The sequence below is a fragment of the Strix aluco genome, chromosome 5 (genome assembly GCF_031877795.1).
Source record: "Strix aluco isolate bStrAlu1 chromosome 5, bStrAlu1.hap1, whole genome shotgun sequence".
Lineage (NCBI taxonomy): Eukaryota > Metazoa > Chordata > Aves > Strigiformes > Strigidae > Strix > Strix aluco.
In genome coordinates this window covers 79,502,323-79,529,688 of record NC_133935.1, presented here as the reverse complement: position 1 = coordinate 79,529,688, position 27,366 = coordinate 79,502,323, and the positions used below count along the sequence as shown (strand labels likewise).

The following is a 27,366-nucleotide window of genomic DNA, read 5'->3' as shown; positions in this document are numbered from 1 at the left end:
TCAGTCTCAGTATTTCACAGTCTTTTGCAATGAAACAAACAATAAAATCTAATGTCCCACGGACCAGTTGTGAAATGAAGACCCCATGGCACTTTTAGGAAGAATAGGTGAGTTAGTTCCAGTGTGGTTTTGACAATTATTTACTCTCTAATTTCAACCAATGTAACATTCAGCTATAACAAATATTTTTTTTCCACTGTCTTCAAACTGCTGTGCCATCTTTCTGCTTGCTACTGAACAATCTCTGTCAATGCCAGACCAAGAGGGAAGAAATAAGATGAGTAATACTTTCTGAACTATGCATTTTGCTAAGAACCAAAATTCATAACTTTTCACTTCCTATTGCTTGCATAAGTTTATAATCAAGGCATAGGGACTTTAGTATGAGGATCATCTGGTGCTTTTGAGTTAGGAATAAATTTAGACTAGAAACTAACATTTTTATCTCATTGTCTACACTAGTTCTTTATAAAGGTAAGAGTTTTAAGGAATGAATGGATCAGAACTTTATGTAGTTCAACAATCTCTCTCTCAGAGAGAACCAATCAGTCTGGTTCTAACAAAGGCATAAATTAATATTTCATATCCTAGTCTCAATTAGTTAGGTATCAGATATGATTCAATGTTCTGGAAGACGTACTCCAGATTTCTGCTTCTGCAGTTGTAATGGGTCAGAACTGTGTCCTTTAAAACATAAAAATGGTAGTCATTAAAGGTTATGTCTTTACAAAAGAGAAAACCAAGGTGAAACCAGTTTCTTGTTCTTGAAAGTACAGAGGTATAACTCAAACTAAATCCAGGATGTTTCATTCACTACTGTTTAGAATACTTAATTTTCCTTCCTGTTAAAATTATTTAAAAACTTAATTAAATTAATATTAATTTTCTTTATTTAGCTCTCAGTTGTCTCTGATGAATAGCAAAAACATATGTTATAGAAAGAAGCAAATGCATACTAGTTTAAACTGACAAAAAAGTAAACTGAATGGAAAGAGTGTCTGAGTTAAACTTTTTCAGGAACATATTGTGTCCTGCATCATAGGTGAAATGGTAAACTCTACTGGAAGACACACACCACAGATATCCTTCTGTGTTCCTTTTATGGCCACAGACTCCAGAGAATTTGTTATTACATCATTACAAGTCATATTTTATGTTTGAAATACTTATAATATTATTTTATTGAAGCTTAATCTTCAGTTAGGACACAGGGACATTTTTATATGCCTCCATTTTCACAGCATTGTGTACACAGACTAGGCCTTCAGGGCAAGTTTTATTGTGCCAGTGTAACATATGTTCCCAATAGGTAAGTGACACATGAAAGGAAAGGAATGTGATTTAATGTTTCAATTTTATTGCTTGCAATTTAACATATGGCAGTGAAGAAGATACAATCAATAAAACTACGTGAATGTGAAAGTACACAATAAAAGATAACTCAGAAGGAAGGTCTGATTTAAAGATTTATTGAATCTAACTAGTTAAATAATTCAACACAAAAATTGCATTTACGGTCTTGGGCTCGTTTGTTATTGGTGAGTTGCTAGTGCATGGTTAATGATTTTGTAAACTTCTTCCAAAAATCCTCTGCAGATTTTGTACTTCACCCTTCTCCATTGCACTTGCATAAAGATATCATAACCCACATCAACAATGACTTACTATCATAATTTTTTTCCCTCAGGAAATTAAAAATTTCATTTTTTTCTTTTGTAAACTCTTCTGTCACTTTTATTCATTGATTTTTCCTTATCTTCTCCCTTTTATCCTCTACATTTCCCTTAAACTGTACAGTAATTCTTTCATCAGTTTTGACCAAATAATATCCAATAAAATCATGTTCTGATTTGCATGTTCATATACAAATTGCAGAGTGTTATTGTAAAAATAATGTTGAGATACAGAGGCACAAATAAAAAAAATTAAAATTTGATTTTTCAGACTAAGAATGAATATTTTCCTAAAGTAATTTCAGTTTTAACAAATACAAAAATGCATCTTATTTAGCAAAAATATCTGGTTTTACCGAAAAAGTACAATAAAAATCTGAAAGTCTCCATTTTGTTTTCTAAAAAGAACTAAATATTTTTTTTAAAAAAAGTGGAATCCACAATATTTTGTTCCAGAATAAATATTTTGGAGAGAAATTGCCATTTTAATGAAAAATACATATTTTCTATCAAATAAGGAATATAAAAGAAAAAATCACTAGCTTTGCAATGTGTACAGCGTAAGAGTTCTACCAGTTTATTAACTAGGTCTAAAGCCAAAAGCATTTCACTTTCTGCCTTGGATTTGAATTACAATATTTAGAAACAAAATTTGAATTCCAGACAGATGAATTCAATGACTTAAAATATTTTATAACCACTTAACATGCAATCAGCGTACAAAGGACTAAAATCCTCAAAGGAAGATTAAATTTTTTTTATGGCAAGGTTACATGACTATGACAGAAATGTTATACCTTCATGGATAATGAGGATGGATGCCTGAACAGCACATCAACTCAAAGGGGAAGATCTGTGGCTTATGTTTTAAGCTTAGCCCAGGTTTTGATGTTCAATGCAACCTCGAATTGATGCGCAACCCTGCACAGACAGAATAAATTGGATGCTTAAATCTTTGTTTTCCTACCGATAAACATCCAGTTCTGAATTCTTTTAATCTTGTCTCTTTTGGCTGCCATTTTCCAGCTATAAAGCATAAACAATGTTTTCAGGTCTCATATTATTCTTTCTTTGATTTACATTCCATAGATGTCAATATATTATTTAGATTCAGCTTCAGTTTATTATCCTCTCAATATCTTTCTTTCAGATCACATAACTTTGGTAAAAAAAGTTGTGTACACAAGATGATTTGGGAAAAGTCTGCAGGAATTACCTGAATAGCTTAGTACTGACAATTAGTAATAGCTTGCAATTTGTAAAAGATGAGACCTGAAAATACGGTGTGGACATCCATTGACAGGGATTAAAATATTTTAGGCAGAATTTGGTGTTCCGCTTGTTTGTTTCTTTGTTTGTGGGTTTGGCTTTGGGGTTTTTTCCCTATTAGATTTTTGTTGGTCTATTCCTAAAGACTAATTTCCAGCCAACTAGGAAATAATAGTATCTTTGTTTATTTCACATCACAATGTATAAAAGGTGTGCATTGTCCTTAATAAAGCAGATTGTGGATAGCCAACTATCATGGAAGCAGATTATGTCAGATCTGATTATTTAGGTTCATGTTATCACCATAACTATGTTGTAGCCAGTAAACATAGCATATTTAAAATAGTAGATTTCACATTTTAAAAAAAGAAAAAAATTACTTTGAAAATAAAGCAAATATTATCACTCAAAGATGCTATGTGATGTATCAGACAAGATTCTGTATCAAGCACTGAATTAAAAACATAAATTTATGAAAGTTGTGGATAGAAACTAAACAATCACTGGGCTACTAAGAGTTGAGCACTGGGAATCATAAGGCAAAATAGATTTTCTTCATGGCAGTCAGAGGTATCATGAATTCTATGATTTATCTTATTTTTTTTTACCAAATAAATCAGATTTCTGGCAATATCATATCTCAGAGGATGATGGGAAATGATTGTGTGAAAATTTCACTCAGAGCTGAAGATATAATTCCAGGTTAGAAGGCTCACAGAAGTCATAAGCTTAAATGCCAAGGATTGGTGACCAAAGGGATAAAGTTAGTACATTATCAAGAAATTATTCAGGCTCTGAAGTTCATTAGGTTTTATTGATTAGGACAAAAGAAAGAAAAATCTTGAATTGATCTTTAAGTTACAGAGAGGCTAGGTGTTGATTCTGAATTTGTTTGCTTTCGTTCAGAAGCATTCAGAAGAATTCTGTTCATTTCAGAAGCAATTTACCAAGGCCAGCACTTATTGTATGTTACTAAAGCACCATTACAGAAGTTGCATATTTAATATTCCATGTGATTATTTTGATTACTGTGTTTCCTTTTACTGAATATAAACTGATTGTCACAGGGAACTGTTAGGATAAGATATCTCTAAAGATAACCTAAAATTTCACTGTTCTTTGCTTTCCCTTCTGTAATCAGTTTTTATTTCATGGAAAGAGAGAGATTTTCAGACCCATTTGCTCCTTTATTTACTTTATTAATCTTATTGTAGGATGCCTATATGAATATTTGGTACCTAAAGTACTTCTCATGGTCATAGTCTTGGAGGACATACCTTGGTAGTTCATTGAGCATATTATAGGCAGCCCCGGACAGGCAGAGATCTTTTACAGAAGACCAACATGATGTCCACCACATCTGTTAGCTTAAGACCAGCCTCAAGAATTACCTTTTTGTTTAACAAGGGTCTTTTCTTCATAAATCTTCTTCATTAACATGTTCCCCAATTTCCATGGCCAGTCACCTAGAAACTACTAGTTTTCAGCCTCACCTTCATGTAGGCATTTGATAAAACCATACCTAAATCACTAAGGTCTTGGCATATGTGATTTTATACATGAAATAAACACTGAACATGCATATACTATTCCAATGAACCTAAAGTTTCTTCACGCCTGGTATAACCTGAATCCATGCAGGTATATCACTGTGATCTCTGAGTGCCTGTAAATGTCTCTTCCATGATTGTGTTGAACACATGGTACCTATTTGCTTTGTTGTCACATTTTATGGATCATGATGCTCCTTAGGATATGGCTTGTAATAAAAGTTCTATTTAAGAGATGATTGTAATTTTATATGTGTGTGTGTATATATATACACACACAGGAAGAGAGAGAAAAGACATTTGTTAGACATCATCTGCATTCATGTGTACAGTCCCTGTCATTATGGCACGAAGGATTATCCAAAACGTTTGTAAAATCTGTGGGAGAATGGCAAAGCTGTCAGGAATTTCCATAAGGTTCCTGTTGCAACATATCACTTCCTTTCTATCTTCTGGGCTGAGCTGACACAAAGGCTGCTGGATTCATTCATCCTCTTCTATCTTCTAAATCCTGCTTTGTTTACCTTCACCACAGTGGTGGGAGGTGGGACATGAAATATGTTCAGCACCAAGGGACAGGCATTGTAGGCATATACACCTCCTATAAACCGATGCAGCTGGAGAACTAGACCCATAAAATTGTACTGTATGTGTGCCATATGGAAAAAGATTCCATAATCTGTGAAGCATTTGATCCGTATTAAAATTGTCAATATATATCTTCTACACTTACAACTAGAGATGAAAATTCCTTGTAATGTAGCATTATTTATTTATTTATTTTTAAGTTTGTCACTCATGCTTCAGTCAACCACAGAAGACTAGAGCAAAACTTTAATCAAATAAAAATAATTTATATTTACCCAAACAAGTACCCAGTAGATTTCTGTACAAATCCCATGTGACATGTTTTCTGTCATGATATATCTACATCATTCTCTGGATAGCTAAATTCTCCAGCTATTGGTTAAAAATAAGTCCACTGCACCATGGTAACTGCCTAGTATTGCAAAGAATGTTGCTTTTGAGATCTTAAAAGGCCAGCAGCAAAAACACCAGGCCTTCTTTACAGTGATATAATTAAAGCAAAGTCATCTGTTTATTTGGGATCAGAAAAGAACCTTCTCTGTCTCTATTACAATAAATAAATTGGGAAGTCTCCTTTCACTAGGTTATTGTACTTACCCTTATGTGTCTTTGAATAGTGCTTCCAAAAAAATTATGAGTTTGACTGAAAGCCTGACCCAGTTTCACATGTTGGCAACCTGAAAGAGCAAATGTAAAGAATGAGCTATTTCATTACAAACATCCGTACATGACTAGCCTTATAAGATATATCAAGGAAAATGGCTGAAAACCAAAGCCCTCAACAATTTAGTCACCAGCTCTGAAATGCTGACGGCCTGATACTTGCTGTGAAAGTGCCCAGGCTGTCCAACCAAAAACCACCTCAACTATTCACCACATGTGACCAAAGCCACAACTATGGGAAACAGCTTTACAGAAATTCTTTTCAATACCCTCCCTTTTCCACAGTCCTTGCCAGCCTTCTACACAGTAGGATCCCTGGAAACAAGCTCCAAACCCTCTCCTTCCTGACACATCCATGATGAACAGCTGCAACTCCTTAGGCACTGAGCACAGCTGCCTTGAGCTGTGCCATTGAAATAATCCAAAAAGACAGCAAAAAATTGAAATATGTTATTGAGTGTATGGTTAGTGGTCTTTGTGCATGGTTAGTGGTCTTTGTGCATCAGCTAGATGGGTGGCTTCCAATTCGTATTGCTGAGGCTGCTGGAAATCATGCGCGAAACACAAGTCTGATTCTTTTTTCACTGTTTTCATTCTGGAGTTATTTCTGGGTAAGAAATGAAGAAGACCAAACAAGAATATAATGCTCCCTTCTCTTCCTTCTTGGCAAAATTCTTCACTGATATTATTATTAAACTTCTACTGCCTTCAAGGGGACTCACACTGCATCCAAGACACCAGTCTGTGGTCATGGTTAAAACATTACCATGCTATTTAATGATATTTGAAGAAGTTCTTTCTGTCTGGGCTAATTAGTAGGCAGCTGAGAATCTGGTTATATTAGCTGAGAGGAATACTTTATGAACATCATTTGTATTCCTCCCATCACTTGAGGTAGCTCAAAGAGGACATTGCATGGTGGTCTTGGTATATCATAAATCAGATTATGTTATGATTTGATTTACTGCTAAAAGAGTGCTGGAATGTAGGTAACATAGCTGCCCTGCACTCGGCTCTGTGCTTAATAGTGTATCTGGGCAGGCTTAAGCCCGTATGTTGTGTTTTATGAAACTCCAAGTTGACTGGTTGCTTTCTGTGAGGCCTACAGAAACCCCTACCACCAACACTGCAAGGAAATAAAAGACAACTGTGTGAAAAAAGAAAAAAAAAAAAAGGATAAATGTTATTTGTAAAAAACAGTGCCCCACAGTGTTCTACTCATGGCACAAAATCATCCATCTGGGAAACCTTTGCATGATTATTGCTTAAAAACATTCTTCTTATCTGATCAAGTGTTTCTTAGAAATTTCTTCATAGACTGGGGTCATGAGACTGTTTCGAAAGATGTGATGCTGCCTGGTGCTGAGAACTGCAGTCCCAGTTCAGAAAAATACTCGGCTCTAAGCAAGCAGGCAGCTCCTTTATTAACACGTGAATGGTATCTTGATTTCAGAAGTTAAGCAAGAATTTAAGTAATTTTGTTTTGTGTTGATTTCCTATTCCTATGAAGCAGGCAAGAGTTTTCAGTGTCTTTTCTACAGTTTATTTTACCCTTTTCTTTGTTTCTGACAAGAGCATGTGATTCTTGTGTAGTTCCAATTTTCTCTTTAAAATCATTTAAATCATAAAATCTTTAAAATCAAAACCACTCTATATGGTTAATTTACTCCTCAGTTGCTGAAATGCTTAGCCCTTAAAAACCTTTCAAGTAATTCTCCAGCAGGTTCAGGTGGGAACGGGCCAATTCCCTCCCAATGTAAAGCTGGAAGTGAAAAAAAAAAAAAAAATTAGTGCTATTTCTTGAGAGTGTAAATATTACCACAATGTAACTTCGCAAGAAATTGGCACTAGGAAATAAGAAGGCAACTGGGGTTTTATTTTTCATTTTTTTAAGTATTCATAAGATAAATTGAAGGAAGACACATTTGAGTCATTGGTATATACTGAGCTATTTCTTGGTAAATTTGGGAAAATTGAGAGTTTGCAGTTGGAAGATTAGGAGTTTTTAATTTTAGTTAACTAGGAAGAGTACCTTTGCTTTGCTTTGTCTCCACTAGGCTATTAGCTTTTCATCTGCAGCAGGTGTTAATAGTTACCAAACAGTGTAGTAATTTAAAATAGAGTCATAATTTCTCCTCATCACAAAACAAAAAATATTACAAAAGTAAGTTCAGGCAAACGGGCTTTCTTCAGGATCAGTATGGCAGAAACAAAAACCTATGAGGTTCATTGATGTGTAAATGTGCAGTGACATTTTTAAAATGTGCACTGACTTTTTAAGAATACATATGCACAGTGAACATGAAAGAACCAAATACATCTATCAGGGTACTGTGAACCAGTGTTTGATTCTGGTAGTGAATGCTGCATTTAGGCACAGGCTCATATACTTCATTAAGAAACCAGTAATTCTGCTTGTTAAGCTGAAGGCAAGTATAAAATATATTTGCTGCATCTGGATTGCAAGATGAAAGCATGGGATTCATGATTAACTATGCATCTGTCTTCGATAGGAGACAGCAAGCAATAACTTGTTCTCACCATATATAACACTTTCCAGACAAGGAACTCACAATGGCCTGCAAAATCACAGTATCTTCATAACACTTTAGAGAGTTATTTCTTTCCTAAGAGATATTATTTTCTCTATTTTACAGCTAAAAAAAAACCAAAGCAAAGACTAGTTATAATCAATATTTTCAGCCATTAATTACCTAAATGATTCCTGTTTGTCAGTCTTAAATTTTTATTCTAACACCTGTCAGAAAAGTAACAAAGCTCCTCCCATGCTAACTCAAAATGTTGGGTGTATTTCAGCTAGACATCTATAATTAGTACCTAAGTAAGTAGAAGTCAAGTCATCTGCAGTTTTTCATCATTAAGCAATCAGGACACACTTTAAAGTACCTACATTTACATTTAGAAATCTTTTGACAGAAGTGCAAGTAAAAGAAGAGACTTTTGGGAGTGTCTCAGAATGTCTGAGGCTGCAACCAACAAGTGCAAGGTCATTCTCTCTTTTGAAAGAAAGGACGCAACAGTGTGCAAAATCATAGGACAGTGAATGGAACATTAGGAATGTTTGAAAGTGTTTTCAAGTGAATAAATTAAAATTTATGATCAAGTACATATTTCACACTCCATTTTGTTAGAGAACACTGAATGAAAAAATAAAATAATTTTTGACATTACACTTGAATATTAAATAGACTCTATTCATTAACATTTCTTGTAATTATATTTCTACAATAACTTGATGGGTCAACTGAACATTATTATATGCAGGTACATTTTGGCACATTTATAATGGAAGATCTTTCCTGATCAAAAAACCTAACAATTTGTTGCACTATGGAATGGGAGAGCTGACTACTGGAACCAGAAAAGGGAATCTGAGGTTCTGATACAGATAGTAATTCCTAACAGCTGCTTAAAAATTCTTATCCTTGCAATACTCATCAAATAAAAAGTAAATTTTAGAGATTCCAGGGGGTCCTGGACCCATAGCCGAATTGCTATAGGTCAATCCTGTAAAATTTTTATTGGAGAAATCCCATGAATATTTTCACAAATGGGCATATGTTGGCAACTTGGATAAAAATACAGTTATCTCTTGTTCTACCAATTAATATCCATAACGAAGCCTTGCTAATATACCTGGGTTATCATATCAATGTGCTGGTTTTGTTCAAGATATGATATCTGACACACACTTTTTAATACACTTCATGGAACCATAGAAATGCTCATTGGAAGGCAACTCTGGATGTGTCTAGTCCAGCTTCCTGCGCAAAGTAGGACTGTTGTCAGCACTAAACTTCTGGTTAACATTTTTTTTTTTTACTTAAAGTCTAAGATGAGCCTCCCAAGCTGCAATTTCTGTTTTTTGTCCCTTGCTTTGCTGTCTGCTACTACCAAGAAGTGTTTGGCTCTATTGTCTGTCATTGTAACTCCTGTTTATCTGCCACCATTTCCATTACTGAGTCTTTGGCTGTAACACTCCCATCTTTCCATTAGAGTTTGGTACTATCACAGTGCATTTAAATAAAAAACCCCTGTCCCATCAAATCATACACTTATAAATATGCTTTAATATATTTCTATATGTACACACATGCAGGCACATATATCCAAAAAAATCATGTAGATTTTTATAAAATGTCTTTCTTACAATATTGAAAGCAATTGCAATTTTAGCCTGAAGTGGTCACTTATTCTTGCTTATGGTGATGTCAAATGCATAAGTTTTCATTTATAACCTTTTTTAATGCATATTAGAATTGGAAACTACTAAAAAACATAAACACATGCATATAAATATATATACACATTCCATATGCAGTCCAGACATGCCAGGGCTTGAAATATTTTATTCAAGAAACAATTACAGCATGGGATCTGTATATTTTTTTTCCCCTCTGACAAGGTTGCTTCTCTGGCCTGTGCAAATGTTTGGCTTCACAGGCACCCATGGAAACATGTGCAACTATTTGTGACTACAATGGGAATCATTTTCCTTTGGGCAAACAGATTTTTGACTAGAGATGGACATCAGCCACGCAGATCAGATCCAAATAAGGATTTGAGAAGATTGAAACTTCCACTTACTGCATGTTGGATCCAGGATTTTAATTTAACCCATTACAAAGATAGGGACTGTTTATGAAATACATGTACTGATCCATCTGGATGTTATTTGCATCTGTGATTTAGTTAAGGGCCTCATTTACATTTTACATTTGAATTCAAGAAACTCTTTAAAACACTTTGCTAAGTACCATTGGGATGGAGAAATCATTCCACCAGAATAGTGCAAAAAGGCAGACTGCGGCAAAATTATGAAATTATTAAAATTGTTCATGCTATTACAGATCAAATTTTAATGAAAATCAGAAAAAAATTACTCAGAACATAAACCACTTATAAAATATGATGCAGTACATATTTTCTAGGTATGGTGAAAGAGTTTTGAAAACTTTGGATGGTAAAACACATATTTTATTTCTAGAAATAAGACTAATCCTTTCCTCCAAGTTTTTTTGTGGATGAATGCAAAACATAATCGATCTAAATGTTCAGTTACTCATGAGAACAGTAATGATCTTTTTCTGTTGTTGTTCTGCACAAAACCAGACATCATTGTGTGTTATAAAAAACATTTTTGTCTGGAGTCCAGGGGCTATTTTATTAAATGCTGAAACAGGGAAAAATATATAGGGAGAATAATTTTAACATATATAAAGATTTATTCCACTAGAGAGGAGGAAGATGATAATACCTAGCTTTTCAACAGCAGAATTTACTTTCCTTCATCATTGTAAAGATTGTATTTTTATCCCTATTTTACAGAATATCTAACGCCAAGAAAAACAAGTCCTAATTACATTACAAAAATTGTCTCTAACTCTGAGATTAAATATAACCATATAGTATATGCCATGTGATGATATTTTTAGCATTGTTCTTTAACCTTTATTATTAGACACTGTCAGTGAAAAGACAGTAAAAGCCACATTTACTATATAATTTACTGCTATAATAAAAGGTAGTAGTTAATTCCTGGAAAAACCTAGCATATTGAAGGATAATACTATAAATCCAGTGGACCATACCTTAAAAATGGCTCAGGCTTTTCAAGGAGTGGCCTCAAAAATATGATAATCACGTGATATAACATGGCAGTACCCAGTAACAGTTCAGTTGCTCAGAGTCAAAAGACCAACTTGTAGTTTGCAGTGACAGGCAGTAGCTTGGCGTGACTCATGAGATCCTATTGAAAACCTAAGCTAAACTTGCAGTTTAAAACCACAGGAGTAATTTTTCACTGTAAAGCCTCTCTGTATATCCACTCTGCACATCCTATCCTCCTTCAGTCCAGTGGATGTCCCTCATGTCAACAGTAGAACATTTTAGCATGTACTGTGAGTAGTACATTGGTCTTTGGATTCTTTCTGAGATTAAAAATATCACCTACATAGATGATTATCCCTACTTACAGCTATTACATTAGATTTACAGCATAAAATTTTGAGTATAATAATGTGATTACACTAGTTTCCATAATATCAACATTGAAACTGGAAATCTACTACAGAGATCTTTGTGGGGAAAGACAATTATTGAAAAGGAACAAAGATTATACTTTCAGTAGGATCATACATAAAACACGAGCATAACACGGTAGATACTGCACGAAGTCAGAATAAAATTATGGTTACTTCAAAGATCCTGCAATCTTAATAGAAGAAATAACACACAGAAGAGAGGTCCCAAAGAAACAATGAAGAAATACTAATTAGCACCATGACCAGCGCTAGCAATCTGCAACTTCAGAAAAGATTCTTGTATACAGAGCAGCAACTTTTTAATAGTTCTCAGTTATGAAGTTACTTCCTCTCAGGCAGAAAAAACAGAAATAAAATTTATTAATAGGAACCATGCTTGTTAATTACCATATTTTACTTTATCTGTGATACTATATTGAAATAAATATAGAGAGATATTATAATTAATTAGTATGTACCTCAACACAAAGTAAGAAACTAATTTCTCAAATTTAGATAACCTTTAAGAAAAAAAACACTCTTTTTCTGTGCACTGGTTTCACCCCCAAACTTTATCAAATTTGAGATTTGATAAAACCCCAAATATTGGCCTGGATATTTTTGAAGAGGAAGCAGTTAAGCTTATAAAACTGTAAAAAAATAACATACTTCATCAAAAACCTTGAAACAGAGAGAGCATCTGTAAATAAAACCAAGATATTTCATATTGGTGTCCATGAGAATAAGATCATATAGTGAAAATAAGTCAAATGGAACATGATATTGATTTAATTATTGATAAAATGAAGATATTGTTATACTGTTATCAATATATATGAATATTTACATATAACATGAATATAATGTTATAAGGTCTGGTCAGGTATAATTTCAACAATTTATCTTTTAAGAAATAATCTTGTTTTGTGAAGATCAGTAAGTCCTTTAATACCTGTGATATGAATGACACCTAATGAAAAAAAGATTTAATCATGGCATCTAACTTCTGTAAATTCTTACCTTACTTCGTTTACCAAACATTAAACTTCTTAGCTGATGCTGGCTTTTCTCTCATACCTCATTTGATACCAATTTCAATTTGTCTCATACCTAAATGGATTGGTGCATGGTAGATGAGTTTCTTCTTGCATAACTTACAACTGTTTTGGTTCAGTAGGTTTGTCTTTGTGTATTAGTTTTATACCAGAGCAATGAGATTGTCTAAATTTGCATGACATTTACTCCAGTAAGCTTTATGCAGGGAACGAACAGTTAGGAAATACAGTTATGAAAAATACAGGGGAAAACTGCAGACAAAATCAATGACCAAACACTTTCTTTTTCCATTACAAACTCCACCCTGTGTGCTAAACTCATGAGAGATCAGAGTGTGCAGAAAGGATGTTGCATCATTTGGGTGGGAGTGTTGATCTGCTTGAGGGTAGGAAGACTCTACAGAGGGCTCTGGACAGGCTGGATCAATGGGCCAAGGCCAACTGTATGAGGTTCAACAAGGCTCAGTGCCGGGTTCTGCACTTGGGTCACAACACCACCAGGCAACGTTACAGGCCTGGGGAACAGCGGCTAGAAAGCTGCCCAGCAAAAGAGGACCTGGGGGTGTTGGTTGTCAGTGGCTGAATATGAGATGGCAGTGTACCCAGGTGGCCAAGAAAGCCAATGGCATCACTGCTTATATCAGAAATAGCGTGGCTGGGGAAATAGTCACTGGGGAAGTGATCGTTCCCCTGTACTCATCACTAGTGAGGCCGCTCACTGCAAGAAAGACATTGAGGTGCTGGAGAGTGTCCAAAGAGCAATGAAACTGGTGAAGGGTCTAAAACACAAGTCTTATAAGGAGCAGCTGAGGGAACTGGGGTTGTTTAGTCTGGAGAAAAGGCTGCTACGGGGAGACCTTATCGCTCTCAACCACTACCTGAAAAGAGGTTGTAGCGAGGTGGGTGTCAGTCTCGTTTCTCAGGTAACAAGTGATAAGACAAGAGGAAATGCCCTCAAGTTGCTCCAGGGGAGGTTTAGATTGGATATTAGGAAAAATTTCTTCACCAGAAGGATTGTCAAACATTGGAACATGTTTCCCAGGGAAGCGGTTGAGCCATCATCCCTGGACATATTTAAAGGACATGTAGCTGTGGTGCTTAGGGACATGGTTTAGTGGTGGACTTGACTGTGTTAGGTTTATGATTGGACTAGATGATCTTAAAGGTCTTTTCTAACCTAAATGATGCTATGATTCTTTGTTCATTACCTGACCTATTTTCCACCAGAAATAATATCAAGATGAGGAGAAATGTGGGGAAGAATAAATTAGAAAGCCAGGGATTAAATCATCCCTCCCCTACTTCAGACATTTCAAGAATACTCTGAAGACAGAAAAGCAGTTACTGGCAGGAGATTTCTGCTAATAATAAGAGATAGTTACCCCCAGAAGGGAACTCAGGTGGACTGAATGTCTGTGCTCATTGGTTACAGAAATTTCATTAGAAGACATGGATATCTATCTAAGGATAAGTGGAAGGCTAAATGCTTCATGACATGAGTCTGGATCATGGTTTCTTATGGGTCTGTGGCATGAAGAGTAGGACATGCTGTTCTGGGATGACAGTTGAAGTAGTCCTTTTATGCAGTGTCAGCACATTAGCAAGAAATAAACACCTTATGTTCATTATTTTATTGCAGGAATTTTTGCAAAATAAGCAAAACATTTTGTATGGCATAATGCATCCTGCAACGTTCTTGCTTAGAACTGGCAGGACAGAGTCTGAGGAAGGATTTCATAGAATCATAGAATAGAATCATAGAATAGTTTAATCACCTAGTTCCAACACCCCTGCCATGGAAAGGGACACCTTCCACTAGATCAGGTTTCTCAAAAAAACTATTTGTTTTACTATGTCAGAAAGTCTGAGGCCTCAAAGGCTTGAAGCAAAGCTGTGTAATAATTTTTGAAGGAACTTCTGTGTTAGTCTCAGAGTGTGTTCCTCTCCACCAAGTGGTTACTAAACGTCTTAGGGGATGTGCAACTGAGTAAGAGCAGGATGCCTGTTCTCAGCTTGTGGAGCTGGCATATCATTTCTGCAATGACACAAATCCAGAAGGACCTTGGAGAAACTGAACATGAACGTATATTTTAGGAATGACTGAGTGGGAGTAGGGTGTTTAACCACACCCACCCTCTGTATTTTAAGTCGTCAAGATGAAAACACCCAACACAAACAAAGAATGGGCCATGATATTCAAATAGTTCAGTGAAGATTTAGATTCCCTGAGTTTTATTTCAAGCTGACAGACCAACAAATTCCTACCAGCTTGTGAGCTCAAGCAATAAAAACTCCACTCCCACAACAGGCAGATGCTTGGTAGTGATGCTTGCTTCTTCCATTATTCTTAAACTTCAATCGTTTCAGGCACAAACAAGTTCCCTGTATTGCAAATGACTGCATTTAGTAACAATAGCCCAGTCTCAATATTGTAAAGGTAACTGTGGTACACATACAGCTGCTGTTACGGCTCTTGACTTGACCACTTGCTGCAGGGTTTGGTGTTCTCATTCTGAGGCCCCATGACTCAAAGCACCTCAAGTAAACTGAGATCATTTCATGGGGCTCCGTGAAGACTGAATGTCTGACCTTCATCTCCAGGTTGCTGATGAGGATTTCATCACCTCTCTGTGCCACACAAGGCGCATCCACTCTCTGACTACATTCACATCCAATCAACAGGTGACTGTCAAGGCTGAGCTCTGTATATTGCAGGGTAAGGTCTGCAGAGATGCTTTTTCTTTTTTGAGAGAAATTACCCTGTGTTTAACTGTGTAGCTCTCAGCATGGGCAGAGAGAGAAGGACAGAGCATAAGATTATTTAAAGTGAGGCTGCCATCAGATATGTGTTCATTGCCAGAGCATGTCAGTAAGGATTATGCACTTTTAGCACAGCAGTATGCACAGCTGCTTGGACAAACCATTGTCCCATCTATGGCTTTTGGGAGAGATGTGGAGAACTCCAGCAGGGGAAATAAACATCTGCAGCTTTCAGTGAGGAAGTGTGTCTCTTGTTTAAACTCTCCTAACCTTAGCTGAGCTTTGATTTCAGCCTTGATCAGTTGGCTCTGATATTTTGCTTAGCAGACCAAGAAGCTGATTCCTTTAGGATTCCTCTTTTGGAAGACCTTATCCTCAGCTGAGCTGAAATTAGCATTTGAAATCTAGTTTTATAAATCCAAAATAACAGAGATTTTCCAACTTATCTGCAATGGTGAAGCTTGCAAGAAAAATGTTTCTTTGTGCAGAGCTCCTATTGCCAGACAATTTTTACTGACTTTGCTACCCCAAAAGTCATTTATCCAGGAAAGTATATTCATTGACACAAAGAAGACCAGAAAATAGACATTATATACTCTACATCATCACATAGATCTACATTATAGCTAATTTTAATATTCAGTTTCTGCTGAACAGAGGAAGAAGTTGATTAGGTAGTAGAATGAGACGCACTAGAAATACCGGTTCTTCTTGTGTTTCAACCAATAACAGGTTTCAGCAGGGAAAGGTGAAATAAGTCAATCAGCTGTTTACTTTCTGATTCCTTTAGAAGAAAGCAAAATGCATCTGTGTGTTAGTGGTTAAGTCACCAGAGACTTTGCTATTCAAACAATATCAACATAAAGAACAAATAGGCTAAGAACCAGACATTGTAGTTTGTTTCTTTATTTTTATATTATCTCGTTCTTTGACAACTGCATAGCTACACCCAGAAAAGTAGTAATTATATCCTGAACCCAAAGAGGTCCATCATAGCATGAAAATGTTGTGACATCATAGTCCTTGGTTAAGGAAATTATAATGATGGCAGAGGTTAAAGCCACAGCGTAAGACAGGCAACAGAAGAGAAGAGCTTGAGAGGACAGTTTCTTGCTCAAAAAGCACAAAACTTTTCCATTTCAAGGGACAATTGTCAAAAGGTAAGTCACCTTGCTTTTACAATGCTTCTTTGCATGGGGATGTTTTTGCAAACGTTTTTTAGTTATTGTAGGTTTAAAACCACTCATGGATGAGGTGGAAGAGAGGAAATAATGAGAAACAAATTCAGTGGAAAAACAAGTGTTGATGGTGTGACTAGGCAATGAAGTAAATTTATGAACTGACTTGATCATGGATATTAGCACCTCCTTTCCTTCCAGTGTGAGTCAGAGTGAACATAAACATCACATCTATGTGGAAAAATGTACCCCTGTGGAAAAAAAAAAAAAAAAAGAAAAAGAAAGAAAAAAACCCACATTAAAAACCCTTGATTTTTTTTTTCAATTTTTTGTAATTGTTTTGATGTTTACTAAACAAAAATAACCTAGTTGCAATAGCTGTCCCATATCTGTTCAGACTAGGAGAAGAAATAAATGAGCACTAAGCATAGTGTGTGACACACCAATAAATTTCTCAGTTAAATGCCACTAAGGTATTAGGATTATTGTTTCTGTTAAGATATCAGTGAGCCAGGATCCACCACGTTATGAATCATATTATGATAGGACAAAAACACTCACTGACTCACATTTTATTAACTTTTAACATTCTTGGACTGGTATAGGAAATGCTGTTCCTTACCAAACTTGAAGCAGTCTAACATTTTCAAAGGTAAATTCACATCTCATCCTTTTGGCTTTTCCTATGGAGAGAGGAACCAAAAAGAGAAGACAGCTTTGTGATGGTGGTAGTAATCCACATTTGTCCTGAGATTTTCTAAGAGAGCCATTCATCAAACATTTCACCTTCAGAAATTATATGAAGTGACTGCTATTTCAATGATGAATTAGATATTTACTTTGCTTTTTATTTTAAAAGGAATAAATCTAATTTGGTAAGTTTCAAACACCAGTGAACATTGATCTTTTCACTATGAGTTCGTCAGCCAAATCTTAGATTTTGTTGTTTCAGCCATGTGTTCATTTCTTTGTGCAATATAACAATCTTGTTTTTGTAAGTTCATTGGACCTGGCAGATAACTTAGAGAGCTTGAATTCCAAAGCAGAGTCAAAATTTACTTTATACCCATGACTAATGTCAAATCTGAACTCTATCTAATAGAAACATTGAGTAACCTCATGTTAATCTCTTCTTGATGCCAGCTATGACTAGCTATAATAGCTGAGGTCAGATCACTATCCCTGATGTATATATTCTCCTCCCCCAGAGTTTTCTTTGGTAAGGAACTATACTGAGGAAGAATCCCACTTCTAGTTCAGGCTGGCCTGATACAATAAAATTAAAATACATTACACACACCCTGACATTTAAAAGTCCTTGACTCATGGCTGCAGGAATTCAACAGGGCTTAATTATTAAATTGGTAAACATTTATCCTCCAGATACTTTCATCTATACATATATTCTAAGATTTTCTTGATCAATTTTTAAGATATAAAAAGTAGATAGGCATGTGGACAGCAGAACATGCAATGGAAATTTTTTGTCATTATCTTAACCTGTATGAGGACTTCCCCCAAAATGTCTTCTTAGAAAGAGAACAAGCAGACCTAGCTATGACTAGATTTTCTTTTATAAGAGCAGAAAATTGTATGATGTAAATATTGTTTTTATTGTACAGATGTGCTGTAACAAAGAAAAATGCATGCAATATTACATTTTCCCTACTATAAAATGAAAAAAAAAAAGTTACAATAAAAAAGTCTAATCCTTAGCCTGTGCTGTATGAACCTAAAGAAATGATAATCAACCTTGATGCGTGACTAAGGCACACATCTGTCTGTATGATTTATGACAGAACACAATCACAGAATAAAATGCTCCTTTTTTAAAAAATATCCTCCCTGTAAGAGGATATTTTGCTCTACAGTGAAGCATAGCATTTTTTGTTTTCATATTTTCTTTTCCACTAAGCTTTCTCAGTTATTATACATCTACAAGACCTGGTTTCTTAGCAGTCATTATAGAAATCCTTATCAGTCTCTCTGTATAGAAGCTCAGAGTTGTTATTAATGCAGATAAATGGTTTAACCTGTTTTATTTCTAAGGAATGCACAGGCTTCTTCTTAAATTATAATTCTGAATTAATTAATTCCTTTTTATTTCTATCCAAAGGATTAGTGTATGTAAATATAGCTAGATTTTTTTTATGATTATTATTTTATTTTTTTTTTGTAATGCTCCTTAGGATTGACCAGGACATTTCTAAGGGCTAAAAAGAGTTGCAGTTTTATATCTATTTGATAAAATTTCCAATAAAAGTACCAGCCGTAGCAAAGACAATATGGACAGTATCAGTGCTGGAATTTGATGGAGACCATCTAATTAAGCTAATGTAAGTTGTTGAATTATCACCAGCAGATTAATTTTCTTTAATACAAATGTAGACTGTGCTCAAAGCAGTAAGATTTTAGGTAAAACTTTGCATTTTTTTGTCCAGTGGTTTTGGTTATAAATACAGTATCACTTGAGTTAGAACAGAAGGGCTTGAAACATTTGCACTGAACTCAATGACAAAACTTCCACTATCTTCAAGTGTACATTACTAAGTTATTGAAGACTATGTTTTTCAATGGCCTAGAGTCTTATTATTGCCTTAATTTGAGATGAAGATCATGCGTGTGAGTTGAAACATCTTTTATTGATCACCAGTTAGTATCTCTGCAGTGCAGGGAATAACAGCATGGTAGCAGAATATTTCACTGAATTAAAGAAAACACACTCAGTGAAGAACTTAAAACAGTTGATCTTTTCATCAGTGTTGTCCTTTGTTTACAGTTGTAATGAATCACTTTCAAAGGTATATCTCGCCAAATCAATTTATGCTACTAGTGCTGGCTGGACCTGCTAAACTGGCTGGTGGGGAGTATTATGCAAGAGGCTCTGTGCAAAATTTCTGGATCCCTGCCTCAGAGAGGAAGCAAATTGTCCTTATGTATTTATCACATTTAATGACCTTTTCAGAAGGAAATCGCATGTCCTGTGACATCTATTGGCAGGAAATCTGACTTAATAAAGAAAGGGAAGGTCTTACATCAGTGAGAACAGGGTAGTCAATTAGTAATTCTACAGTCATGCCACAGTTATGTGATGACGTTTACGCAATAGTGCATTTAGATGGGCCTAGAGGAAGCTTAACAAGAGTAGGAGGCATGGGAGATGGATTCATTCACTGCCTCTGCTATAAGTCAGATACCTCATAGCATTACGTTATGTTAATCTACAGTTACATCTGCTTATGCATTTCTTTCATTCATCCTGGAACCTTTATCACAGAGTGATCAGAAATGTCATAAGCAGTTTTGCATATGGAAGAAATGTAGTTGCTCCACTTAATGGAATTTTATTAAGAAGGCATAAACCAAAAGAATTCAAAACAGAATATTTATCACAATAAATGATTTGTCTATATGACAGCACAAAATAAATGTTAAAAGACCTGATCAAAGCCAATCAAAGACAACAGTTTAGAAACTACTCTCCATTCTGCTAAAATCTGTAATATGGACTAGAAGGTTTCTACTTTTTCTTCTCCTCCAAATTCTAGTTTTTGTCAGTGTACTAAAATAGAATGAAATTTATACCAGAAAGACAACTCGATTTTTCGTGACTCTATTTTTGTCCCAAATACCAGAAAATTTAATCACCCCATCTTAAAAAGAGCAGAAATGGGTATATATCTATGTAATAAAGATGTAGCCAAAGACAGTAGTGTATGGTTGACAGGAAGCAGAAGCAAAGAATTTAAAAATATGAATCGGACACAGAATGCCAGATTCCACAAAGTACGCAATTGCTCAAGTGTAAGACTGGAGTTCTGCTAATGCCAGAACATCAAATATCTTGGAGACCTCTGCTCTAGGGTAAAAGTCTATTCCAAAGCCTATTACGGTCCATTTAGACTCTCAGCTGATACAAACAGCTTTCAGTTGTGCCTCACCTCCATAGCAATCTTGCTTCAACCAGTTCAAGGAGTGAAACTCTTTATAATTTAATTCACTTTGAATCAGATTTGGGAAACATATGGCATTTCAAATAACCAGTCTGAGAAGGACAGAATATAGATCCTGTTGGACTCAAATACGGCATCTTGCTCCTGTGCCTCTGGGACCCAAAAATAACCATTAGATACCTTTTCTTTTCTTTTTTTTTTTTTTTTTTTTTTTTTTTTTGATGCAGCAACAGTATAAAACTCTGGTTTTATTTTCTTAGAAGACCACCCATGAGGTTTTTTCCTTCACTTTCCAAAGCTGTTTTTCATTGGGAATAATATGGTTGCCCTTATGCATACCAGCCAGGAAAGGCTTTCATTAATAAGGCCAGTTCTGAAAATGCCTGTGTTCATTTTCATTGATAGTTTCAAAGACAGGAAAACGTTTCTACATCACTTTCCCTGTTGGCGAGATTCCAAAATTTTATGCACGCACAATAGTATCCATAATATAGCTTCTGAGAATGTTTATGACAACTGGAGACCACGAAACCCAAATAACAAGACTTGAATATACTTTGTCCAAACACAAGCGGAGACTTTGCCTATCTGTGCGTCTAATTTTGAAAAGTCACATTTTCAGAAATAGACCCCTGGAGATGTCTTGGGGAGTAAAAATGATATTTACAATAACATGCCATTTCTCCATTAAAAGAATATTTTCTCTCAAATGCTATCACTCATCATACAATTATTATGTCTGGGATAAAGTTTATCTTTGTGCAGAACACAAAAATATGTTTTACATAACTTCAATCTGCTTGCTTATCTCAAGGCTTTGTGACAAACAGTTCTAGCGCTGGGTCAAAGCCAAACATCACCTCTTAGGACAACTTTCTTATGCAAATATTGATGTAGAATGTCAATGAGGAATATCTTTATAAAAATGTATGCCCTCGCATTGCTAGCTGTGTGTACTTGATGAGATGCTATGATAGGATTCAAGTCAGGCATAGTTTTGAGATGAGCCTGTCTAAACATTTTTTTAGAGTGAGAAAAAAGACAGATCTTCAAAATTGCATTTGATTTAAAAAAAAAAAAACAAAAACCAAAACCAAACCAAAACCAAAACGGTGACTCAGAGAAAGCTCAGAGATCTTAGGTTAAGGAAATTAAAATTATTTGAAATCTTCCTCTTGCCCGCTATAATTTTCAGATCTATATCTTGTTCCCAGTCAGCACTGGGATTCCTGTTACCTGGACAAACCCCCTTTCCTATTGCTGCCCCATGTTTGTTTTCTGCTTTTCTTAGGAGTCTCTGTCCTTAGACTCAAACTCAGTCTTCTTTTTCATGCTTCCTCTGTTGGCCCAGGGAGCCTCTCCCAGCTGGTGGCATGGATATGGACATCCGCATTTGGTCTCAAGGAAATACCATCCTTCCTTCCAGGGGGTCCTGTGTCAACTCAAGCTCAGTAGTTCAGACAGTGAGCTCATGGAATTATCTCTTACCTATCACTAAGACCTTTCTAGCATATATTGTATATATATCATATAATCATAGAGTGAAAAAAAAAAAAAAAAGTTTAAACATGGAAGCATGAAGAGTTATTTCATCTGAATTTATTCCAAGTCTGCATAAGCCCATTAATCAAAATAGCTACCCAAACTAACATTTCATATGTGGAGAATTCCACAGACAAAGCTAACATAGTAAAGTGTACATGAAATATCTGCTTAACTTAAAATTGGTGTATGTTTGCAAATCTCATAGTTCAACATTTTATTTCCAAATTGGACTTTCAAGTGAGTAGAAGTTAATCATATCTACAAAAGCTCCCTCTCTGTTCTCCCTCTTCCTTTTGTCTTGTAAGAAACAAAAAAATGAGCAAATTTTCCTATTACATTTTTTTTGGTTTTAATCGTAGGACATTTAACAGGGTGGTCTATTCCTTTCAATTCTAGAGCAGTTGTTCGGGGAGCAGGGAGGTAGGACTGGACTCAGTTGCCCATATTTGATTATCAGAGCCAGCTGGAAAGCAGTGAAATGGTGCCTATAAAGGACTGAGAAACCTCAGCTGTAAAACATAGCAGGAGGTAGTTTGGCTCCTGTGACTCACCCTGAAGTAGTGGGAGCGTACAAGAAAAAGGAGTGAGGATCCTACAAATTGTTTAGTAAAGATTAGTCTTCCTTTCTACATGCATGTGGGTGGGTGGGTTGGTCTTCACATCATTGTGTTTAAGCCATAAAATACTTGTTTGCGGAAAATGTCTAAAAGAGGTACAAGAATATTGTCAGTCCATCCTTGCCTGGAGAGGTGGACTAGTAAAGATGTTTAAAATCAGTGGTACTCGTTCTATTTATGACTGAGAGGTTTGGATTGGGCTTCACATGTACAAGAAAGAAATGCATGCACCTGCAATAAGAATTTCAGAAGGGATTAATAATGTTGGGTGCTTAAACTTTTGATGCCCCTCTTGAGAATCTTAAAAAAGCCTGATATTTTCTTTTTTTTTTTTAGTGTATTTTCTGTGATGCTAGAAAGTCAGCTTAAAAAGCAGGAAAAAACCCTTAATGATGAATCATTTAATTTATTTTATGATTTTGTGGCTTACAGATCTGGATCTTTTCTACATCTGAATTAAAAAAGCATAATCTCTTTAATACACAATTTTAATTGGAAACTTTAGTATGGAGAATGCTTTTCTGACCAGATGATAAAACTTTCAAAATACAGCTGTTGCCATATCTCTGGAAAGTGTTGATAGAACTTTAACAGAAGCATCAGAATAATAATATTTTAATATCACACTAATTCTACTATAATTAAGAATATGCTTTGTTCAGCTGTTCTACGTTAAAGTCAATAGTTTAGTTATGGGCATATATATCACAGAAAAGAGAGAAACTTTGGATTTAAAGTGTTTTGAAACCAGTTATTTTTTTCTTTTTTTAGGAAAAAAGTATTGTCCAGAGGACTGGATTAGCAGGATATTCACAGAGCTAGTGCAGTGATTAATAAAGCTCTAGGAAAATTGGAATGCTAAACTGTTTAATACTCCTAGGACACTCTCAGTTGTCTTCTCAAATAATTGATGAGGATCAGATTAAGAAAAGATAAAATGCAAGAATCTGTAGAGGTAGCTTTTATGAGATCTGTCTCAGTTTAGAATCATAGAATCATAGAACGGTTTGGGTTGGAAGGGACTTTAAAGATCATCTAGTTCCAACCCCCCTGCCATGGACAAGGACACATTTCACTAGAGCAGGTTGTTCAAAGCCCCGTCCAACCTGGCCTTGAACACTTCCAGGGAGGGGGCAGCTGCGACTTCTCTGGGCAACCTGTGCCAGTGCCTCACCACCCTCACAGGAAAGAATTTCTTCCTTACATCTAATCTAAGTCTACCCTCTTTCATTACCCCTTGTCCTATCACTACACTGCCGATAAAGAGTTCCTCCCTATCTCTCCTGTAGCCGCCTTTAGGTACTGAAAGACTGCAATAAGGTGTCCCCAGAGCTTTCTCTTCTCCAGGTTGAACAACCCCAACTCTCTCAGCCTGCCCTCATAAGGGAGGTGCTCCAGCCCCCTGATCATCTTCATGGTCTCCTCTGGACTTGCTCCAACAGGTTCATGTCTTTCTTGCGCTGGGGACCCCAGAGCTGGATGCAGTACTGCAGGTGGGGTCTCACAAAAGCAGAGTGGAGGGGAAGAATCACCTTCCTTGACATGCTAGCCACAACTTTCATGAAGCAGTCCAGGATACTGTTGGCTTTCTGGGCTGCAAGCGCACATTGCTTGCTCATATTCAGTTTTTCACCCACCAATAGCCACAAGTCCTTCTCTTCAGGGCTGCTCTCAATCCACTTATCACTCAGACTGTATTTGTGCTTGGGATTTCCCTGACCCATGTGCAGGACCTTGCACTTGGCCTTGTTGAACTTCATGGGGTTCGCAAAGGCTAACCTCTCCAGCCTGTCCAGGTCCCTCTGGATAGCACATCCCTTCCCTCCAGCATGTTGACCACACCACACAATTTGGTGCCACTGACAAACTTGCTGAGGGTGCACTCGATCCCACTGTCCATGTCACTGACAAAGATGTTAAATAGCGCCAGTCCCAAAACCCACCCCTGAGGAACAACACTTGTCACTGGTCTCCATTTGGACATCGAACCATTGACCACAACTCTTTGAGTGCAAACATCCAGCCAATTCTTTACTGACCGAGTTGTCTATCCATCAGATCCATGTATCTCCAATTTAGAGACAAGTATGTCAAATGCTTTGCACAGGTCCAGGTAGATGAAACCAGTTGCTCTTCCCTTATCCACCAGTGCTGTTACCTTGTTGTAGAAGAGTATTTTTTCAGGCATGATTTGCCCTTAGTGAAGCCATGTTGGCTGTGACCAATCACCTCCTTATTTTCCATGTGCCCTAGCATAGTTTCCAGGAGGATCTGCTCCATGATCTTGCCAGGCACAGAGGTGAGACTGACTGGCTTGTAGTTCCACTGGTCTTCCTTTTTCCCTTTTTAAAAATGGGTATTATGTTTCCCCTTTTCCAGTCAGCTGGGACTTCACCAGACTGCCATGATGGATAGTAGCTTAGCCACTTCATCTGCCAGTTCTCTCAGGACCCACGGATACATCTTATCAGGTCCCATGGACTTGTACATCTTCAGGTTCCATAGATGGTCTCAAACCTGATCTTCTCCTACACTGGGCAGTTCTTCACTCTCCCAGTCCCTGACGTTGCCTTCTGCTGCTCGGGCAGTGTGGCTGGAGCACTTGTTGGTGAAGACTGAAGCAAAAAAGGTGTTTAGTACCTCAGCCTTCTCCATATACTGGATAACCAGATCTCACATTTCCTTCTGGAGAGGGTCCACATTTTCCCTAGTCTTCCTTTATCACCAACATACCTATAGAAGCTTTTCTTGTTGCTCTTGACATCCCTGGCCAGATTCAGTTCTATCAAGGCTTTGGCTTTCCTAACCTGATCCCTGGCTGCTCGGACAATTTCTCTGTATTCCTGTGAGGCTGCCTGTCCTTGCTTCCACCCTCTGTAGCCTTCCACTTTCTAGGTTTACTTTTGAAATGTTAGCCTCTATAGATCTAGGTCTGTTAGATTTGATGGGTTTGCATCAAGTTTCGGTCGTGTTACCATAGTTCATTGAAATGTCTTCTACTTCCTTCACTGGGCTTTGTTCAGGTTTTAACACAAGGCAGAGTAAGGCCTGAAATTTGTCTTTAGACTGAAAAGAAGAACACTAGGGAAAAAAATTTAAAAGTACCCCTGGAGAGCAAGTCAGCAGCTATTATATAGCTTAAAAAAAAAGAAAAAAAAAAAAAGAAAAGAAGGCTTATTAACTTTGTTCCCTTTAGCAGATAAGGTAATTTATTTCATTTTAAAACATTGACAGTGTAGGTTACAGAAGATCAACTCTTGTATTTTTGAGATATTAAAACTTTTTTTCCTAATTATGTTAATTGTGCACGTTGGCTTCTGTTTGACAGCTGATGTGGGCGAGTACATAACACTGGTTTCTTCCACTGGATGAGGGGTTTTATCTGCCAGCTCTTTAGAACTAGAGACTAGACTGTCTTTCAGCAAACTTCTTGTAATACATTTATACAAGAAAAGTATCCTGTAATCTCATTTACTTCCTCCTTATTTTAAAAAAATGTTTAGCGTAGTTCCTTCTGTGTCAATCACATTTAGAAAGCCAGAGCACTTCAGTGAAACTGTAAATCATGATCCAAATATAATTTTTTTTTATATACTATACTTGCATGTAACAAGCAAGACCTTGCATAATTCTACGTGAGAATGTTACTAACTTATTTGCCAAGAAATGTTAGGCATTGTGCAAGCACATATTAAAACACAAGATGTATCCTCCAAATCTGTAGGGTCCTATAGCATCTGCTGTCAGATATATAACAGAATTAAACAACACAGTCCATGTGTTCCAAACAGAAATCTTTAATTTTAAATGTTCAGTGAAATGAACCAACTGTAGACCAAACTGGGTTTAGTTCCATTTGGACTTGATCTTTCATGGATAAATTCCATACAGAAAGTATTGAAAACTATTTTTCTCTGATCATTCACAGCCCAGTCACTCTTTAGCCTCTCTTGATCCAGGGCATGCTCTAGGTCCCAGAGCAGGAAACTGCAGCCCAGGGTGTTCATGCTCATGTGACAGGCATCAGGCAGTGGTAAGTTTGTCATAATGCCAGCAGAAGTTATGTGCCAGTGCCTGGAAGGCCCACTTACATGAGCAAATTTCTTCTTAATGAGTTGTAGAAAGTCTTAAATATTTTTCATTTAGTTTGTTTTCTTTCACCTTTTCAGAGAAAAAAAACCCAACCAAACAAAACCCAAAACAAATAGAACAGACTGAATGGAGAAAGGGGGTTTCATGTAGTCTGAGGTTAGTGTAGGAAGATGAATTATCTGAGATTTTTAGGTGAAGAGAGTGAGGCTCCTTTACAGCTGAAGTTTAGTTAGGTGCTCTGAGCTACTCAAAATGAACTTGGTTTTCTAATCAACTTTCCTTGGCTGGAGTTAGCCTTTGTGGATGCCCACATATGTGTGTGAGTAGACTTATAAGTCCAAAAAGTGTAGTAGTTCTGTCTCACTCCTAAGCACAGGCA

General features: G+C 36.3%; 1 protein-coding gene across 4 annotated transcripts in view; it reads left to right on the top strand.

Moving 5' to 3' along the window:
* The window catches only part of SEMA3A (semaphorin 3A), a 339,853-nt gene that overhangs the window by 69,848 nt on the left and 242,639 nt on the right, over nt 1–27,366 (top strand). The window lies entirely within an intron of this gene.